This window comes from Saccostrea echinata, unplaced genomic scaffold, assembly GCF_033153115.1.
Source record: "Saccostrea echinata isolate AGI-Se365-2 ecotype Australia unplaced genomic scaffold, CSIRO_AGI_Sech_v1 ptg000025l, whole genome shotgun sequence".
Taxonomy (NCBI): Eukaryota; Metazoa; Mollusca; class Bivalvia; order Ostreida; family Ostreidae; genus Saccostrea; species Saccostrea echinata.
In genome coordinates, this window is record NW_026889774.1 from 17,276,059 (window position 1) to 17,296,041 (window position 19,983).

Below are 19,983 nucleotides of genomic sequence, written 5' to 3' on the forward strand. Positions count from 1 at the left end.
AGCAAAGTTGTTCAACATGACAAGTAGCAGCTTGCGAGATCATCAAAATGCGTCGAATGACGTCACTTCCGGCCAAACAGGAAGTAGTAGAAAATTGCTTATTTTCACAGATATTGGTACAGTGCTGCTATCCCACAAGTTGACATGGGATGGGATTGGATATGATTCAGGATTGAGGATTCACGATAGAAACATATAGTAGTTAATCCAATCCTATCCTATCCTGTATCCTACAGCCAATCAGATTCGAGTAAAGGTTAATTCATATGTCAGAATAAATTACAGAAACGCAAAAGGATATAGAACGTTTACAAAAGAATTATTTATAAAATCACAAAAGAAAGTAGACGTTTTTTTCTTAACACACATTTATTCTATTACCTTCGAGTAATATGGCGTACGATCTAACCATGAACGATCACCGGAAGAAGTTTCGCATATAAACAAAGAAGAGATCGGACATCAAAAGATCGTATTTCTTCAGCATGTTTGAATGATTAACTCAATTCCTACTTGTGTTACAGTTCAATAACATGTTTCTCTGTTAAATGTGCTCTGTTTGTCTGGATAATTCCACTTGAACCGTCAGCGGTGGACTATAACAGATCATAATCGCAGTTGTTTGGTGCAAGACCATGTAAGTATACTAAACACTGTAAATGTGTGCATGTTTATACATATCTCTCCCTTTAAGCAATGTTTTAATGACTTGAACTATTAAAAATTTACTCTATTGTAATATATACAGAAATCGGATGTGGAAAAAAGAGGTTGTGTAGAAAGGGGAGGGGTAGGGGGTTAAATATTTACAAATACTTTGTCACATGATCAGATGTATTATACCTTTTTCAGTTTGTTATTGCTATATACTCTTTTCCCTACTGTGGTTAAAAAATATTTTTTCTTATCTGATTGCAATTTAAAATAATTAAATGCAGAATCATCATGATCATTTCTTATGCTACTTTGTATAATAAGCCCACTCAGCACTTGCATGTACATTGTATGTATGACCTATTGTGAGTTAAACATAAAATGTGTAACATAAATTAATCATTTATTATCTTCTTCATTTCAGAGAATGGTACCCAATTTTGCCTGCCCTCATTAGTCATCACAATATAAAAGATTTTACATTTAGAAGTATGTATGATTAGATTATTTATTTTGTGTTTATGCATGTTTCATTAAAATACATCAAAATCATTATCTAAGTTGGGATGAAGTGTCTGCAGATTTTATGAATAAGTGATTTTCTTCTTTTTAAAATGTTGAGAGTAAAACTGAAATTAATGTATAATTGTTCTGGTCATCATGGTCATGTTATATGTATTTTCATTTTTTTTAATATTCAAATTTCAAGCAAAAAATGAAAAGAAATTAATTAACAAGATATTAAATAGATTAATACAAGCAGAAAATAGAGAGAGAAAAAAACATCCAAACATATAATCATACTAGTTAGCAAGACGACGAGATGAAATGAATTATAATCTACAAGTAAATTATGTAAATTATGATTGTTTAATTAAGATATGAGTTATGACTATGAAGTTGCAATATAAGATTTGATTTTGCTTGATTTCTTTAAAATTAATGCATTACTCTGGGAGAGAAAAAGGTGAAATTCAGACAATTGTACATGAAATGAGAAAGATAATCACAATCAAATACAGTTTTAATGCATAATGTATATGACAAAATTTACAATCTACATGCACATAATGGTGTGTGTTTTTTGCTTCAGGACAATCCTGCAAATTTGCAACTGTACAAATTGCACTTCATCTCATCTGCTGCTGGAATAAATAATGAAAGATTTTCAAACCAGTGTCCAAGAGCCTCCTAGAGTCTGGAATGATGGTGTTCTTTATTAAGGAGATCAGTGTGTGATGTATTTGTTTTCTGTGCATTGATGACATTTGTGAAACTGTTCAGTTACTTTATGACCATCTCTCTGACAACTACTTTGACATTTGAAATTCAATTTGAGCGACGGACAAGCAGGCCAAATAATATGCATGTAAAACATACAATTGTAATAAGACATTGATAAACTTCAATTTAAACAAACTACATGTACATGTATCTTTGAGCTTGGCATTGAAATACATGTATACTTTACATGGACACTTTTAATGAATTTGTCTCATGATAATGGAACATTCAATTGTTATACATTGTAGATATAAATTGTAGATAATATGCATTTGGTCCAATATATATAATTATATTTATATTCACTGAAAAAAGGAATTACCCTGAATAAATATTGTGAACTTGGTCAATTATTTTTATTCCTCATTTAGACACTGAATAACATTCAAGATCAAATGTCAAGATAAAATACAAGATTTACTTAAATTTGGGTTAAAAATACTGTAACAACTGTGGATTCTTATGCATGTTTTATAAGATCTAAGGAATATGTGTGAGCTGACTACAATAATTATTGCTGTCAACCTGTCTGACTATGAAGATTTAGGAAAATGTTTTCTGTAAACATTAATTGATTAAATTCTCACACAAATATTTTTTTTAATTAAGATACACTAGTACGGCACTGAACTGACCATAAATTGAGAACACTGAAGCGAAATAAGAAATTTTAACATTTTGAATATCTTGATTTTTATTTAGCAAACATGATGAAAATGTTGCATGTTTGTAAAATATTCACATACAAACAAATGATGAACTGAACATTTCAAGCAGGAATAACTTTAATAATAAATATAAAACAAATTTTTATCATACATTTAAAATTGAATATAATAAGACAATTTTAACTTATTTGATGAATGAAAGTCAACATATTCTAGATCTAAATTTTGACTTGTCTGTTCTCGGTTTATGGTCTTGTCATATCTTGAAGTTCTTATTTAGATTTACGCCAAAAGTAAAATCTAATATTAGTGATGGGACATCGGTTAATTTTCATAATCGATCATCGGTTGGAATTGGTTACTGCTTCTGATGCGATTTTAATGATTATAATCGAATTTCATAGTTTTGTATACAAAAAAATTATGTTTGATTGTTTCCTGTAACATTCCCAAAAAATCAAGGGTCGGTAGGTCGGGAATTTTTTTTTTTTTTTTTTTTTTTTTTTTTTTGCTTATGAATAATGGAGTCAAACATCCCGGTGTAGCATAATATTTTGATGCCATGATATAATAAACCCGGGTTCAATATATCGCATAATATTTTGAACCCTGGTTCATTTTTTGCTGCGATATAACGAACCCCCTTATAAAATATTGAACCCGGTGGGTTCAGCATATTATGGTTATAATATATTGAGTCCCCTACTCTTTTAATTTAAGAGGGAGGGGGTTCAAGATATTATGTTCATAAAATATTGAGTTCCCTTTCCCTTAAATTTAAGAGGGAGGGGTTCAAGGTATTATGACCAAAAAATATTGAGTCCCCGTACCCTTAAATCTAAGAGGGAGGGGGTTCAAGATATTATGACCATAAAATATTGAGTCCCCCTATCTTTTTAATCTAAGAGGGAGGGGGTTCAAGATATTATGACCATAAAATATTGAGTCCCCCTATCCTTTTAATCTAAGAGGGAGAGTGTTCAAGATATTATGACCATAAAATATTGAGTCCCCCTACACTTTTAATCTAAGAGGGAGGGGGATCAAGATATTATGACCATAAAATATTGATGGCAATTTCAGACTTCAAAATTTTGATTACATTATTTTACTCTCATTTCTTTAGGTATTGCACAGATTTAAAAAAAAATACAATTTTAAAATAAAGATACCCAACCCTTGAGATCTAACAATTAAATCAAAGTTAGTGTGTGTGAGATGGGTGTTAGATACTTTCACTTTCCAAAGTAGTCTTTAAATGGAGGTTCAATACTTCTCAGCCAAATATTTTCTATCCTTTATAAAATGTTGTAGGGTTGAACATTTCACTGTCATATCTTGAACCCCCTCTTACCATTCAAAAATTATTTTTAGGTCAATAATTTTTAAACAACATCCTAAACACATATATGTCTAGTAGGGGGTACAACATTTTACAGCCATAAATCCTATCTTAAACCTCCACCCCACTCTACCAAAAAAAAAAATTAAATTAGGAAGTACAACATTTCAAGGCCATAATCTTATGAACCTCTATGCTTTAAACAGAGAATGTCTGTAATGGGGTTCAAAATATTATGGCCACAAGGCTATAATATATTGAACCCAGGGTTCAAAATATTATGGCCATAAAACTATAATATATTGAACCCTGGGTTCAAAATATTATGGCCATAATATTTTGAACCCCGGGATCAATATTTTATAGGGGGGTTCAATATTTCGCAGCGATATTTTGAACCTGGGTTCAAAATATCGTGGGGTTCAATATATTATATGACACCGGGACTGAATTATCCAGGTGTTATATTTACAATGGACAATCACCATGGCTGCCTAGCGACAGAAAAGGAACTTCAAAAAGTTGTGGGGGGAATCGATTACTCTTTATATCGAAGGTAAATGTTGACTAAGTTGCATATTTTATATCTCAAATAAAAGATACAATTAATATTTTTTGAGTGAAAAGATTCAGCTGATTGATCAAACCAAAGAGCAAATACAGATTTGGCAGGAAAAAAAATCCACCTGGGGGTAAACTGAATGGGTCGGTCAGGTTACAGTAAACAAACATAATTTTTTTAGACCCTATATATGCACCATTTGGTTCTTAATCACCTCTGCTTTGTGCTAGTTGGCTAGTATCAGATGCAGACGCCATTTTCTTTCATTAAGGAGAAATAAATTTTAAACCAGAAATGGAGAATTCCGGAATGTATTGTATTAGAAGTATGTTTCCGATGATCAATTATGAAAAATTATAATCGATCATCGGAATCGGTAACATTTTTTCGTCGACAATCGATGTTTTCTGATTATCTAATATACAGCTGATATAGGTGCAGTTAGATCTATATGTTATTTTCGTGATGCCTAGTTATGGGGAAAACAAAGTTTTGCATAAATTTTACATGAACAGATGAAACATACACTTGTTAAAACATCAAACATATCCTATTTTTGTCATTATTTAGTATGTGTAGACATGATAGAGAAATTGTTTCTTCAATGAGTACGGTTATAATTCAGTGTACCTATCCCGCATGAAGGATTTGGTATTCGTGGTTTGATTCTTATAAAGAGTTTAAAAATTTTGTTCCTTTTGTCTATTTTATCATAACATTAGAAAAGTATTTGCAATCTTTATTGTTTCCCCATTTTTCTCTCTCTAATTTTAACTCCATTTATTTTTTGTAGAGAACAAATTCGAAAGAAATCACAAATACCTTGACGTCTCCCGATCATTGTTAGTTTTGTTTGTTTGTTTGTATGTTGTTTAATGTCCCTCTCGAGATTTTTTCACTCATATGGAAACGCCACCACTTGCCGGTGGAGATTTGCAAATTTTGTCCTATACTTGGCACATACGGCCATTGAGCAGTGAGGGATCTTTTTCGTGCCAGCACCTACTGCGACATGGGACCTCGGTTTATACGATTTCATCCGAAGGACCGGTCTCCACGTCCCACAGTGGGATTTGAACCCGCGACGTAAGGATCAACTCCTTACTTCGCGACTCTCGAGCAGATGCTCTAACCACTGCGCCACGCGAGCGACGATCATTGTTAGTATGTAAAATTAAACACAAATAAAATTTTACTATATTTTTTTCTTCAATTCTTGCGAAGTTTCAATTTCTTCACATGTTCGCTAGATCAATACTTGCCTACATTTTATTACAATTCTTTTGTTTACATTTTAACTGTTTACTCGCAAATTAATTCATGTGGGGTTTCAGAAATTAATGGAAGTCGATCTCGATTATTTTTTTCTCCATTAAAATTTATTATATCTAAATTAATTACATAACTATAACTGATTTTTATTTGATGGTCATTTTATAATTTTTTTTTTTCGTTTTGTCAAATTAACTCCTAAATATTAAAAAAAAAACTGAGAGCAGCAGGATACAATGTAGGATAGGATAGGATTAGACTGAAATGACAGGATAGGATTGTGGATGCAGGATTCACGATAGGATAGCTAGGATAGGATTGTCAACTTATAGGATAGAGCACTGTATTGAATTGAATTATGCATGTCACAGAGGACGTCTGATTGTATTTCCTGTCGAGTATCGTCTCTTTTGTCACTTCCAGTTGAACCGGAAGTGACTATAAATGACGTATTTCTGCAGATATCAACAAAAATTAAATGATTGAATTCAACCAAGACTTTTGACCCAATTTTTTGTCGATTGGGAGTCACTTCCGGTCAAACCGGAAGTAGTCTTGATTTGCTTTATTTAACGGAAATCAGCATAAAAAACCAAATACAGAAAACATCATTTTTGGTCTGGAAGCCTTCTTTTTAAGTATACTTTACTTCCATTTATCCATCTTACAAGCAGTGCTTCTGAAACTTGGACGGAAGACCTACTCGTTGCTTTGCAACGAGCTTTGCTCTAGTTATTATTATTTTTTTCCCGTTTTTTGTCCAAGCGATTTCTCAGAGATGGCTCGATGGATTTTCTTGAAACTTTCAGGGATTATGACAAATAAAATAAACTAAAAACTTTTTTAAGGATTTTGCAAAATTCACTTCCGGTCGTCAGATATGTCCAATTTCCGTTTTTTCAAAAGAGATCATGTCCGGACGATATCTCAGAAACGGTAAAAGATTAAGACCTCAAACTTTCAGGGATTATAGATCATGACAAGTACGTTTGCAGAATATGTGTAAATCCGCCAGTCGTCACTTCCGGTCGTCACAGGAGGAGATCAAAGAAATCAAAAATTTCAACTTTTCTTATTTTAATTAAATCTTGCATCGCATTATTGCATTTATTTTACAGTTTCGAAATATGTTAGTCCCACCGGAAACAGAAAAGTCAACTTCCGGTTATAAGAGAAAAACTACATAATTTGAGTATTTTACTTTCCAATAAATATCGCTTATAGATGAAGTATTTGAAATGATTTTTAGATATGTTATTTAGACTGCAAATGTCTAGAGTAGCGTCAAATATCTTGGTAAAATTCACATCCGGTCACATGTTTTACTGTCCGCAAAATAAGAACTTGTCAAAGTGAGATCTCAGAAACGGTAAGAGATTAAGACACCAAACTTATATGAGTAATAGAACTTACTGAGTAGGCAAAACTTTTTGGGTTAATAGCGTCAGCCGTCACTTCCGGTCGTTACAGGAAGTGATCAAAGAAATCGAAAATTTAAACTTTTCACTTTTGAAATAAAACTTGCATCATATAATTGAATCTCTTTCACAGTTTCTATATGTGTTGGTCTCACTGGAAACAAAAAAACGACACTTTCCGATTATAAAAGAGAAACTATGTTATTGGGATTTTTAACTTTCCCAAAAATATCACTAATTGATAAAGTTTTTGAAATGATTTTTACATATGTTATCGAGACTGCAATTGTAAAGTGTGAAGTCAACCATCTTAGGAAAATGCACTTCCAATCGCGTGTTTTTCTGTCCTCAAGTTGAGATTTTGTTCACCTAAATGCTCAAAAACACTACATGACTGAAGTCAAAAACTTTCAGAACTTATAGTTAGTTACCAGTTTATCTACATCATGTAAAAATCGAACGTTGTCGTCACTTCCGGTCGTGACAGGAAGCGATGCAAAAAAGTGAATTTTTAAATTTTTTTTTTTGCAGAAATGTTTGTCTAATGCAGATGTTAGATAGACCATGACCATGCAAATTATTTTTATACATTTTATTCGTTTGGAGCACTTTTGTTCATGACGAAGTACATAAAGAAAACAGAAAAGTAATTCCGTTTGTTTTTATCTGTATCTACATATCTTTGGAAGCCTTGAGATATATTTTGTTATTATTTAGAGTAATCTTATTGAGATGATTGTGGGGTTTTTTTTTTCAAAGAAGTCAAGAAAACGGAAGACCTGTTATTGCCTAGGCAATAAGTATCTAGTTATTATTAAGGTCTTCCATCTCCAACGGAAGACCTTACTGTTTTCGTTCGGTTTCTTTTTCCCTATTATTATTCTTTTTTTTTCTTACCGATTTTGTGCACACGAGTTCTCGAAAATGGCTCAGTCGATTTTCACCAAACTTTCAGATCTGATAGATATTCATCTGAACCTTGTCGCAAATTTTCGTCGTCGATGTCGCCACTTCCGGTCGTGAGATATGGATGATTTTCTGATTTTCAGAGGGTCGGCTTGTCCTGGAAACTCCTCCGAAACGACTTAAGATATTGAGTCAAGATTTTCAGTGAAGGTTGAGGAAGGTTTGTAGATGTGCAGAAGGGTGTCCAAATCTTTCTAGCACAAAAGGCGCCGAAGCTCGGTAGGGCTCGAAAAAATGTCTCAGAAACATCTCACAAAATTTGACACGTTTTGTTTCATATCTTCGTACCTTTAAATATTTTGTTAAAACATATAGAAGAAAAGTTGTACAGAAGGATAAGAGCTTTCATTCGATATCATGGAAAAGGGGCTGACTTCCTAAATAAGGGGCTTAGAGGGGCCAAAAGTCTTTCATCCATAACTCTTTAACTGTCAATATTTTGTTATCAATTACTGAAGCAAAAATGTTTATCTTAACAATTTGCAACTATATATAATAAAATTAAGATCATATATTGCGTAATAAGGGGCCAAAAGGGGCCAGAATGCTAAATCTTTGACGCTTTATATCTCGACAAGGGGAAATATTTTGATAAGCAATATTGAACAAAAGATGTTCAGAATCATGTTCTAAACTATATGCATTCTTTCAATTTTTGCAAAACGGCCCCATTAAGGACTTAAAGGGTTGGCCCTTAAATATTTCTATTCTACATATCTCGAAAACGAAAAAAATCTTCTGAAGAATTGTTGAACAAAAATGTTTAAAATTACAAGACCTTTCAATTGATATGAAGAAAAAGGGGCTGACCCCTCAAATTAGGGGCTGAGAGGGGCCAAAATTTTTTCATCTTTAACTCTTTAACGATCAATAATTTGTAATACATTACTGAAGCAAAGATGTTAATCTTAATGATTTACAACAATATATAAGATTCTGATCATATGTTACGTAATAAGGGGTCACAAGGGGCCAGAATGCTAAATCTTTGATGCTTTATATCTCGAAAAGGGAGAATATTTTGTTAAGCAATATTGAACAAAAGATGGTCAGAATAATGTTCTAAACAATATGCACTCTTTCAATTGTTGTCAAACGGCCCCATTAAGGACCTGGAGGGGTGGCCCCTAAATATTTCAATATAGCATATCTCCAGAACGAAAAGAAATCTCTGAATAGTTGTTGAACAAAAAGTCTTTAAAATCACAAGACCTTTCATTTGATATCAAGAAAAAGGGACTGACCCCTCAAATTAGGGGCTCAGAGGGGCCAAAATCTTTTGTCTATAATTCTTTAACGATTTATAATTTGTAATACATTACTGAAGCAAAGATGTTTATCTCAACGATTTACAACAATATATGATCTGATCATATATTACGTAATAAGGGGTCACAAGGGGCCAGAATGCTAAATCTTTGACGCTTTATATCTCGAAAAGGGGGAATGTTTTGATGAGCAATACTGAACAAAAGATGGTCAGAATAATGTTCTAAACAATATGCACCCTTTCAATTTTTGTCAAATGGCCCCATTAAGGACTTGGAGGGGTGGCCCTTAAATATTTCCATTCAGCATATCTCCATAACGAAAGGAAATCTCTGAATATTTCTTGAACAAAACGTTTTCAAAATCACAAGACCTTTCAATTGATATCAAGAAAAAGGGGCTGACCCCTCAAACTAGGGGCTCAGAAGGGTCAAAAGCATGTCATTTATAGCTCTTAGATAATATTATATAAATCAAAAGAATGAAATCTAATTAGGGAACTCTATATCTTATTATCTTTTAACAAAGATCATAGTCAAAATCAAATCTCATCGAAAAATCGGACGGAAGACCTACTCGTTGCTCGCAACGAGATCTCATCTAGTTAAGTCTTCCGTTCACAACGGAAGACTTATAGTGATTGTATTGTTTCTTTTTATTATTAAGTCTTCCGTTCACAACGGAAGACTTATAGTGATTGTATTGTTTCTTTTTATTATTATTATTATTAAGTCTTCCGTTCACAACGGAAGACTTATAGTGATTGTATTGTTTCTTTTTATTATTAAGTCTTCCGTTCACAACGGAAGACTTATAGTGATTGTATTGTTTCTTTTTATTATTATTATTATTATTATTATTATTCCTCCCAAATTTTGTGAGCGCGATTACTCAGAGATGGTTGGATAGATTTTCACAATTTTTCACATGATAGTAGGCTGATATATTAAGTTTATATAAAATTCCGTTTTTTGAAAAATTCACTTCCGGACCGAAGTTACGGCCGAATTTCCAATTTTTAAATGGACTTTTGTCCGGAATTTTTCTCGAAAACGGTTTGAGGTAAAGATGTGAAATTTACAGGGGTATTAGATCATGACATTCTCTTTGTTTCGAAGTTGTTTTCGTGTGTTTCCGGTACTTCCTGTCCGAACCGGAAGTGAACTTGTGTTTGGTCAATTTTCAACTTTTTTGTTTTTTAATATTTTTTCAAGATATTATTATGTATAACAGAGGTTATTCTACAAATACTAAATATATAATTTGTTTTGAAATCAGATTCCACATTTTGCAGATTTTCGGTACCCTCATTTTCCCTATTTACCTAGTGTGTAGAAAATGGGCAAAGAAAGATAACTGTGACTTGTAAGTGAGAATAGAACTTTCGAGATAAAGGCGGAAATAGTATCGATGATGTTAGAGACATATACACTCTCCATATCAAAATATTTAGACGTTCTATATTCACTCTTCAAAATTTAAGAGGACGTTGGTTACCGCTTCCAGTGCATGTAAAGTTTGAAGTTGCCAGTGTAGTGTAAGTCTGTATTGACAGTTAGTTAATTTACACATGAATATATCTAAAAAAAATTAATATATATATATGCTAGGTAGCTAATTCAAGTAAATATATTATAAGCACTGAATATACATTTATAGTGATGGACAGGCATGCAATTTTATCTATTTCGTATATTAAGTTCAGAATACGATAGTTATAAGCCTTCTATAATGCAGACGATTTACTATTCTTTATGATCTGAATGCGAAATTATCCCGATTTCCGAGTTTTACTTTCGATATTAAAAAATATTACATACACTCAAAAAAGGAATTAAGCGATAGAAAATTGTAATACAGTACTGTTTAAAAGCCTTTATAAATAAATTGATATCTGCCACTGAAAAGAAAGAAAATCAATCTATAGATTAGATTTGGTTATTACATATATATTTGATAAAAGGTTAAATTATTTATGACACATGATCTATACTCTATATACCCAAGGAATTATAAAAGATGTGAAAAGGCGATTCTTGGATTCTTGTGAAATACTCAAAGAGTTAAAGAGTGTGTGAAATAATGGTACGCTATATGTTTCTTTTGGAAAAAAAAACATGATAAAAAAAATTGTACAAGTCTGTTGATATGTGGGATAAGTATATCTGAATGAACACAATTTTATGCAATGATATATAATCATGTACATGCAACTGACGTCCGTACTTTTCCTTGTAATTCATAAAATTATCTAATTCCTTTGAAGCCCCCCCCCCCCCCCCCCCCCCCCCCGGTCTTGAATTTGAATTATATATTCATTTTAGATTTAAATCTGGAACATGTGAATAACATTACCATTTACATGTATACAGAATTTCATGTTTTATAATTATGAAATGTTCAATTTACATGTCTGAGAGAGAGAGAGAGAGAGAGAGAGGAGAGATTCCCTCTTAATCCCGATCCAGACCAAAAATTAGTTCTTTATCGGTCACACCCATTCTTTATTAGATGTTTTCTGATTTCATAGTCAGTCATGGTCACATCCTGTATATTTTTCAGCTTAAAAAGTATCACACGAAGTGCACGTGTGTTGACCTGTCAATCAAAATCACTTGACGCTGTATGCACTGCAATTAAGTAGCCTGAGTTCGAAATGATCTTGAAGTATGATCTTTAAGTAAATCTGCTGCAACAAACTTGTGAAAAAAAATAGAATAAAATAAAAAATAAAATATCTCGGTATTATGAACTTCGACTGTGGGACGTGGAGACCGGTCCTTTGGATGAGATCGTATAAATCGAGGTCCCTTGTCGCAGAAGATGCTGGCATAAAAAAGATTCCCCACTGCTCAATTGCGATAAATGCCAAAGTATAGGACAAAAATTTACAGTCTCCACCGGCGAGTGGTGGCGTCTCCATGTGAGTGAAAAATTCTGAAAAATTCTGGAGAGGGACGTTAAACAACATAGTATAATCAATCAATCAATCAATCAATCAATCGATTGCTGAAGAATTACTGTAATTGAATAATTTGTCTTATAGGTATGTTGTCAAATCTTGATATTATAACTTTACAAAACTCAGTGACTTTACGTTTAATGTGATACTAAATTAATTCATTATATTTTTTTATAACACCATCACAATTATGCCAAAACCTACACACAGTGAAGTTTATGATAGTACGGTGTTCGTTCGTCTGTTTGTTTGTCTTAGAAATGATTGCAAACATTTTTTTTTTAAAATTGCTAATGATATACGTATATCTCTTATAGGTTCCAAATGTATTATACAAGATTGATAATGAAAATCAAAGTACCTGAAGTACTGAAAGGACTTTTTTCCAGTTATTTTTTTCTTTCACAGTAAATATGATATGTATGTTTTTACACAGAAAAAAGCAAATTCTTACAGATTTAGAAGAACGGAAGACTTTTTTGTTGCCATGGCAACAAGAGTCTAGTTATTATTATTATTATTCCTCCCAAATTTTGTGAGCGCGATTAATCAGAGATGGTTGGATAGATTTTCACAATTTTTCACATGATAGTAGGCTGATATATGAAGTTTATATAAAATTCCGTTTTTTGAAAAATTCACTTCCGGTACGAAGTTACGGCCGAATTTCCAATTTTTAAATGGACTTTTGTCCGGAATTTTTCTCGGAAACGGTTTGAGGTAAAGATGTAAAATTTACAGGAGTATTAGATCATGACATTCTCTTTGTTTCGAAGTTGTTTTCGTGTGTTTCTGGTACTTCCTGTCCGAACCGGAAGTGAACTTGTGTTTGGTCAATTTTCAACTATTTTGTTTTTTAATATTTTTTCAAGATATTATTATGTATAACAGAGGTTATTCTACAAATACTAAATATATAATTTGTTTTGAAATCAGATTCCACATTTTGCAGATTTTCGGTACCGTCATTTTCCCTATTTACCTAGTGTGTAAACAATGGGCAAAGAAAGATAACTCTGACTTGTAAGTGAGAATAGAACTTTCGAGATAAAGGCGGAAATAGTATCGATGACGTCGGAGACATATACACTCTCCATATCAAAATATTTAGACGTTCCATATTCACTCTTCCAAATGTAAGAGTACGTTGGTTACCACTTCCAGTGCATGTATAGTTTAAAGTTGCCAGTGTAGTGTAAGTCTGTATTGACAGTTAATTGATTTACACATGAATATATCTAAAAAAAATTAATATATATGCTAGGTACCTAATTCAAGTAAATATATTATAAACACTGAATATACATTTATAGTGATGGACAGGCATGCAATTTTATCTATCTCGTATATTAAGTTCAGAATACGATAGTTATAAGCCTTCTATAATGCAGACGATTTATTATTCTCTATGATCTGAATGCGAAATTATCCCGATTTCCGAGTTTTACTTTCGATATTAAAAAATATTACATACATTCAAAAAGGAAGTGAGCGATAGAAAATTGTAATACAGTACTGTTTTAAAGCCTTTATAAATAAATTGATATCTGCCACTGAAAAGAAAGAAAATCAATCTATAGATTAGATTTGGTTATTACATATATATTTGATAAAAGGTTAAATTATTTATGACACATGATCTATACTCTATATACCCAAGGAATTATAAAAGATGTGAAAAGGCGACTCTTGGATTCTTGTGAAATACTCAAAGAGTTAAAGAGTGTGTGAAATAATGGTACGCTATATGTTTCTTTTGGAAAAAAAAACATGATAAAAAAATTGTACAAGTCTGTTGATATGTGGGATAAGTATATCTGAATGAACACAATTTTATGCAATGATATATAATCATACGTGTACATGCAACTGACGTCCGTACTTTTCCTTGTAATTCATAAAACTATCTAATTCCTTTGAAGCCCCCCCCCCCCCCCCCCCCCGACTTGAATTTGAATTATATATTCGTTTTAGATTTAAATCTGGAACATGTGAATAACATTACCATTTACATGTATACAGAATTTCATATTTTATAATTATGAAATGTTCAATTTACATGTCTGAGAGAGAGGAGAGATTCCCTCTTAATCCCGATCCAGACCAAAAATTAGTTCTTTATCGGTCACACCCATTCTTTATTAGATGTTTTCTGATTTCATAGTCAGTCATGGTCACATCCTGTATATTTTTCAGCTTAAAAAGTATCACACGAAGTGCACGTGTGTTGACCTGTCAATCAAAATCACTTGACGCTGTATGCACTGCAATTAAGTAGCCTGAGTTCGAAATGATCTTGAAGTATGATCTTTAAGTAAATCTGCTGCAACAAACTTGTGAAAAAAATAGAATAAAATAAAAAATAAAATATCTCGGTATTATGAACTTCGACTGTGGGACGTAGAGACCGGTCCTTTGGATGAGATCGTATAAATCGAGGTCCCTTGTCGCAGAAGATGCTGGCATAAAAAAGATTCCCCACTGCTCAATTGCGATAAATGCCAAAGTATAGGACAAAAATTTACAGTCTCCACCGGCGAGTGGTGGCGTCTCCATGTGAGTGAAAAATTCTGGAGAGGGACGTTAAACAACATACGTATAATCAATCAATCAATCAATCAATCGATCGATTGCTGAAGAATTACTGTAATTGAATAATCTGTCTTATAGGTATGTTGTCAAATCTTGATATTATAACTTTACAAAACTCAGTGACTTTACGTTTAATGTGATACTAACTTAATTCATTATATTTTTTTATAACACCATCACAATTATGCCAAAACATACACACAGTGAAGTTTATGATAGTACGGTGTTCGTTCGTCTGTTTGTTTGTCTTAGAAATGATTGCAAACATTTTTTTTTTAAATTGCTAATGATATACGTATATCTCTTATAGGTGCCAAATGTATTATACAAGATTGATAATGAAAATCAAAGTACCTTAAGCACTGAAAGGACTTTTTTCCAGTTATTTTTTTCTTTCACAGTAAATATGATATGTATGTTTTTTACACAGAAAAAAGCAAATTCTTACAGATTTAGAAGAACGGAAGATTTTTTTGTTGCCATGGCAACAAGAGTCTAGTTTTTATTCTTTTTTCTTCTTATTTCTTCTCTGGTACTTTTTTGTCTGCGAGTGTTCTCGGAAACTGCTCATCCAATTGAGTTAAAACCTTTTTAGGGTTAATAGGCATGTAATGTAGACTTGCGGAACAAAGGTCATTTTGCGCGCACGTGCATGCAGGTGCGTGCGCGTGCAATGGGTAAAATGACCAATATACTTGATATAGCTGTAACTTTTATATTTTTTGGTGAAATACTTTGATACTCAGAATATAAGGATATATTAAAAGTGTGAACAAGATGACATGGTCAACATGCACATGCATGCGCGTGCACGCATGCGCAAAGCGTAAAATGACCAATTTACTTGATAATGTCGTAATTTTTATACTTTTTGATGAAATGCTTTGATACTCAAAATATTTATATATATAGAAAGAGTAGACAAGATGACATGGTCATCATGCACATGCATGCATATGCATGCACGTGCGCGCGCGTGCAATGTGTTAAATGACTAATATAATTAATATAGCCATAATTTTTATATTTTTTGATGAAAAGCTTTGATATTAAGAATATATAGATATATTAAAAGTGTAGACAAGATGATTTGGCCATCATGCACATGCGCGCGCGTGCAATGTGTTAAATGACTAATATACTAAATATAGCCGTAACTTTTATATGTTTTGATGAAAAGCTTTGATACTATGAATTAACAGACATATTATAAGTGTACACAAAATGGCATGCTCATTATGAACATGCATGCATTTGCGCGTGCGCGCAATGCTAAGATGACCAATATGCTTGATTTAGTCGGAACTTATATATTTTTTGATGAAATGTTTTGATACTGAGAATATAAAGATGCATATATAGTATAGACGGGATGACATGGTCATCCTGCACATGCATGCACGTGCGCGCGCGTGAAATGCAAAAAATGACCAGTATACTTCATTGCCTTATTTAATGAAGCTTACAGGAAATAAGTCACCAAAAGGGAGTTGGGGAGCGTTTGGGGAACATCTGTAATGGTCCCCGTTACAATTATAACTAGTTCTATTTAAAATTTCTGATTGATTGTAAATTACCTCGTTGTCTGTTTTAATCTTTTTGATAATCTTATTTAAATAGTTACGGGATTCTAGTTTACAAAAAATATTGAGATGGTTTTTCTCCATCTTCAACCCATCTGGCTCGAAACCTTATAAACTGACCTTGTAGCTTTTCTTTTCTCAAATTCTCAAGATTTGTTTTTTTCTCTTCTATTAACTGTAGATTCAATATATTCTCTGCCTCTAATTTCTCTATTTGTGCAAATTACAAGGCTTCTTCTTTATTTTTTTTCTTTCTTTCTATATGACAAATATGAGATTGTAATTCCTTTGATCTCCATTAAGAGGACTTCAAGAAATTTACTGTTATCCATATCATCTATAAGCACATTATTCTTTTCATATTGTTTTCTAACAGACTTTATATTCTTTCACCTTGCTAACATATGTTTTGTCTGTAAGTAAAGAGTTGTTAAACTTCCAGAGACTTTTTCCTTTCTTAAAGGTATTAAAATTTTATATCAAGAACCACTGATGAGTGGTCTGATCTGTACCCTGGTTTAATTGCTAAGTTTTCAACCAAATTACACATATTTACAGAAATTAAAATATAATCTAAACATCCTTGTTTCACTGGATTTTTCTTTCGCCAAGTAAACATTGGTAAGTTTGGAAAATTTCAAAATCCTGAAATAGTCAACTATTTGTAAATCATTCATAATTTCTAAAAGTTTTTCTCTCCCCTTTGGATTGTAAATGTTACAATAATTTTCTGTATCTATTAATGGGTCAAGAGCCAGATTAAAATCACCGCATAATTTAAGATAATCATTTTCAAACTCATATAAAGTTTCTCTTACTAACTCATAAAACTCTGGATTATCTGTGTTTGGTCCATAGATATGAATTAAAGTAACTTTATTATCCTCGATTGTCATATCGAGAGCTAATAGATTACAATTAACGTCCTGTTTCTCCCTGTGAATCTGAAATTCAAAATTGTTATTAAACAGAATGAATACGCCTCTTGAGTTTGACTTGTACGAATTGAAAATACATTTATATCCCCATTGTGTTTCAACGTAAGGTTCTATTTCTTTTGTAAAGTGAGTGTCCTGAAAACAAAGAATTGAATAACCCTTTTTCTTATAATAATTTAAAACATCCTGCCTTTTTGTACCTGTTGCCAAACCTTGACAATTCACCGTTGCTATTTTAATTGAGCCACTTATTTAGTTTGTAGCAATTTAGAAAAAAATCAATATAATAGAAATCATAAAAAGTGATAGGCACCATCTTTTCAGATAATCAGAACACATATTGGTAATAGAAAAATAGGGGAAATACAAACACTCACTGACACACTTACACAAACAGTAAACATGATTTAATTTATAGTATAGTGAGCCCGATCTCACAGTCAAATGAGCCCGATCCCACAGTCAAATGGTGTCAAAACAAGGTCCGCTCCGCTGCACATTTGAACAATTATATTCAGTATCCTTTCAGTTTTTCAGACACATTGTCCAAAATATCGAATTTGTGGCGATTTCCTTCTCTGTCCAGAGCAAACACTTTTCCATTATAATACCAAGCACTGTGAATTCTCGGATCATTGTTCAAATCGCGAACTAGTTTAGTGTTCATTTGTGGTCATGCATAGTAAAGATGTCTTTTAAATTTTTCTCAGATCTGTTTTTAATAACATGGACTTCGATGTCATTGTTGCAGAATTTGCAATGACAGGGTGTGGTCCTTTTCTGTTTCCCCCCGGGATATGATGAATGGCCAGGATAACGGCGGGGTCAAGGTCAACATCCACCACTTCTTTTAGCGTTGTGCATAGTTTTTGTCTAAAATTTTCATTTTTCTCCTCTGCCCAGTTTGTAAATTTAATATTACTTTTCTGTGAATATTGTTGAGTTTGATTTGCGAGGGTGATAGCTGACCCTGCTATAGATTCACATTTTCTTAGTCATTCCTTTAAAGATCTAATTTCACTCGCTTGGACACTGAGTTTTTCTCGAAGGGTGTTGAAATCGAGGTTAAACCCATCAGAGATCTCTTTTGTTTGTGTTTCAAATTCTTTGTATGTTTTCTATATTTTTCTTCAAATTCTTCCTTAACTGAGTTTTTAATATTTCTTTCAAAATCCCCCTTCATCTCTGTGATTATTTCTTTTTTTATCTCACCTTTCAGTTCATTTTTCAACTCTGACAAAATTTCCGAGACTAAAAGTTTTACATCTGATTTCTTAACCATTGAGTCTCTAATTTCTGAAAGGCTGCCTTGAATTTGTCTAAGATCGCAAGCGATTTCGTCTTGCTGTTCTGATTTACTGTTATCCTGATTAGGGGTGTGATCTCCACTACTTGTTCTAGGTTTTTTCGTCACAGCCTTCTCAGATACAATAGATTTTCTGACGGACATGGGTGCTGCTTTCAAATCTAACTGAACTATTTTTTTGGGGTTTTGTTCTTTGTCTGGTGTCTTTTTTCCAGCTCCCGTTTTATCAGCCATTGTGAGTGAATTATGGGTGACACAACAAAGAAAGTCTTAAATTCAAATAGTTTGGTTGTATACGTATTTAAAAAAATCCAAAACTTATGTAACACTCACCAGATTGAACATCAGATTCCTTTACACAACATTTGACACACTTAAAACCACAAAGAAATAAAGTTTTTAAGATAAGCAGTGATGCTAAAAAAATTTTGGTCAGGCACAGACCATCACGTGACCGGAACCTCTTGATAATCGCTTTTTAATGCTATGTGTAATATGCGCACTTGCATAGTGTATGCATAGGAAAGTGAAAATTATAAACTTCAAAGTGAAACAAAATTCTGTAATTTAATGCAATTAGAATTTATTTTTCCTATGTGAGAATTTACAATCATCAGTACACACCATCATGTGAGCGTGTATCACAGTAAAAACTTGTGCTATAGTGCCCTGTGATTCAGTGTTGTTCTGTAGTTACACAAAAGTGTGTGTTTCTTCATTTACATTTGATTTTATTATGGTAAAATATTTTCTTTCAAATAATTATACTTGTATGAACATGTTTTTCCAATAAAAAAAAATTGTATATTTTGTTTGCGTTATTCTGACAGTGATCGGTTTTAAATTTACAATGCATAGACGTATACCATGTGTACATGGGAAACGATGCTAGCAGTTGACTTGCTGGGTTGGTAGAAGGATTATACTTCGGTGCATATTATACAAAGTTTTCATTTTGTGAATTATAAACAGGATGTAAAAATCCTTTTAATGCTAAACACATGTACATGTATACATGTATTAAAGAAATCATATACAGAATTTCAAACACTAAGTTTATTTGAAGTTCATAAGAATTATAGCTCGAGATATGTCGAACCCCTGGATGTCTCAAAGTTCATCAACGGTCCCGTCAACTTCGAGATAATGAAGTTTAACTGTATTTAA

At 32.5% G+C, this 19,983-nt stretch overlaps 1 protein-coding gene and 1 long non-coding RNA gene across 3 annotated transcripts in view; both read left to right on the plus strand.

Moving 5' to 3' along the window:
• Positions 1-19,983, plus strand: part of LOC133192068 (protein-associating with the carboxyl-terminal domain of ezrin-like) — a 474,471-nt gene that overhangs the window by 444,372 nt on the left and 10,116 nt on the right. The gene's annotated exons all lie outside the window — the stretch shown is intronic.
• On the plus strand, positions 525-1,907 carry LOC133192085 (uncharacterized). Its single transcript, XR_009721784.1, has 3 exons — positions 525-637; positions 1,079-1,143; positions 1,748-1,907. It is a non-coding gene; the product is annotated as an uncharacterized LOC133192085 (long non-coding RNA).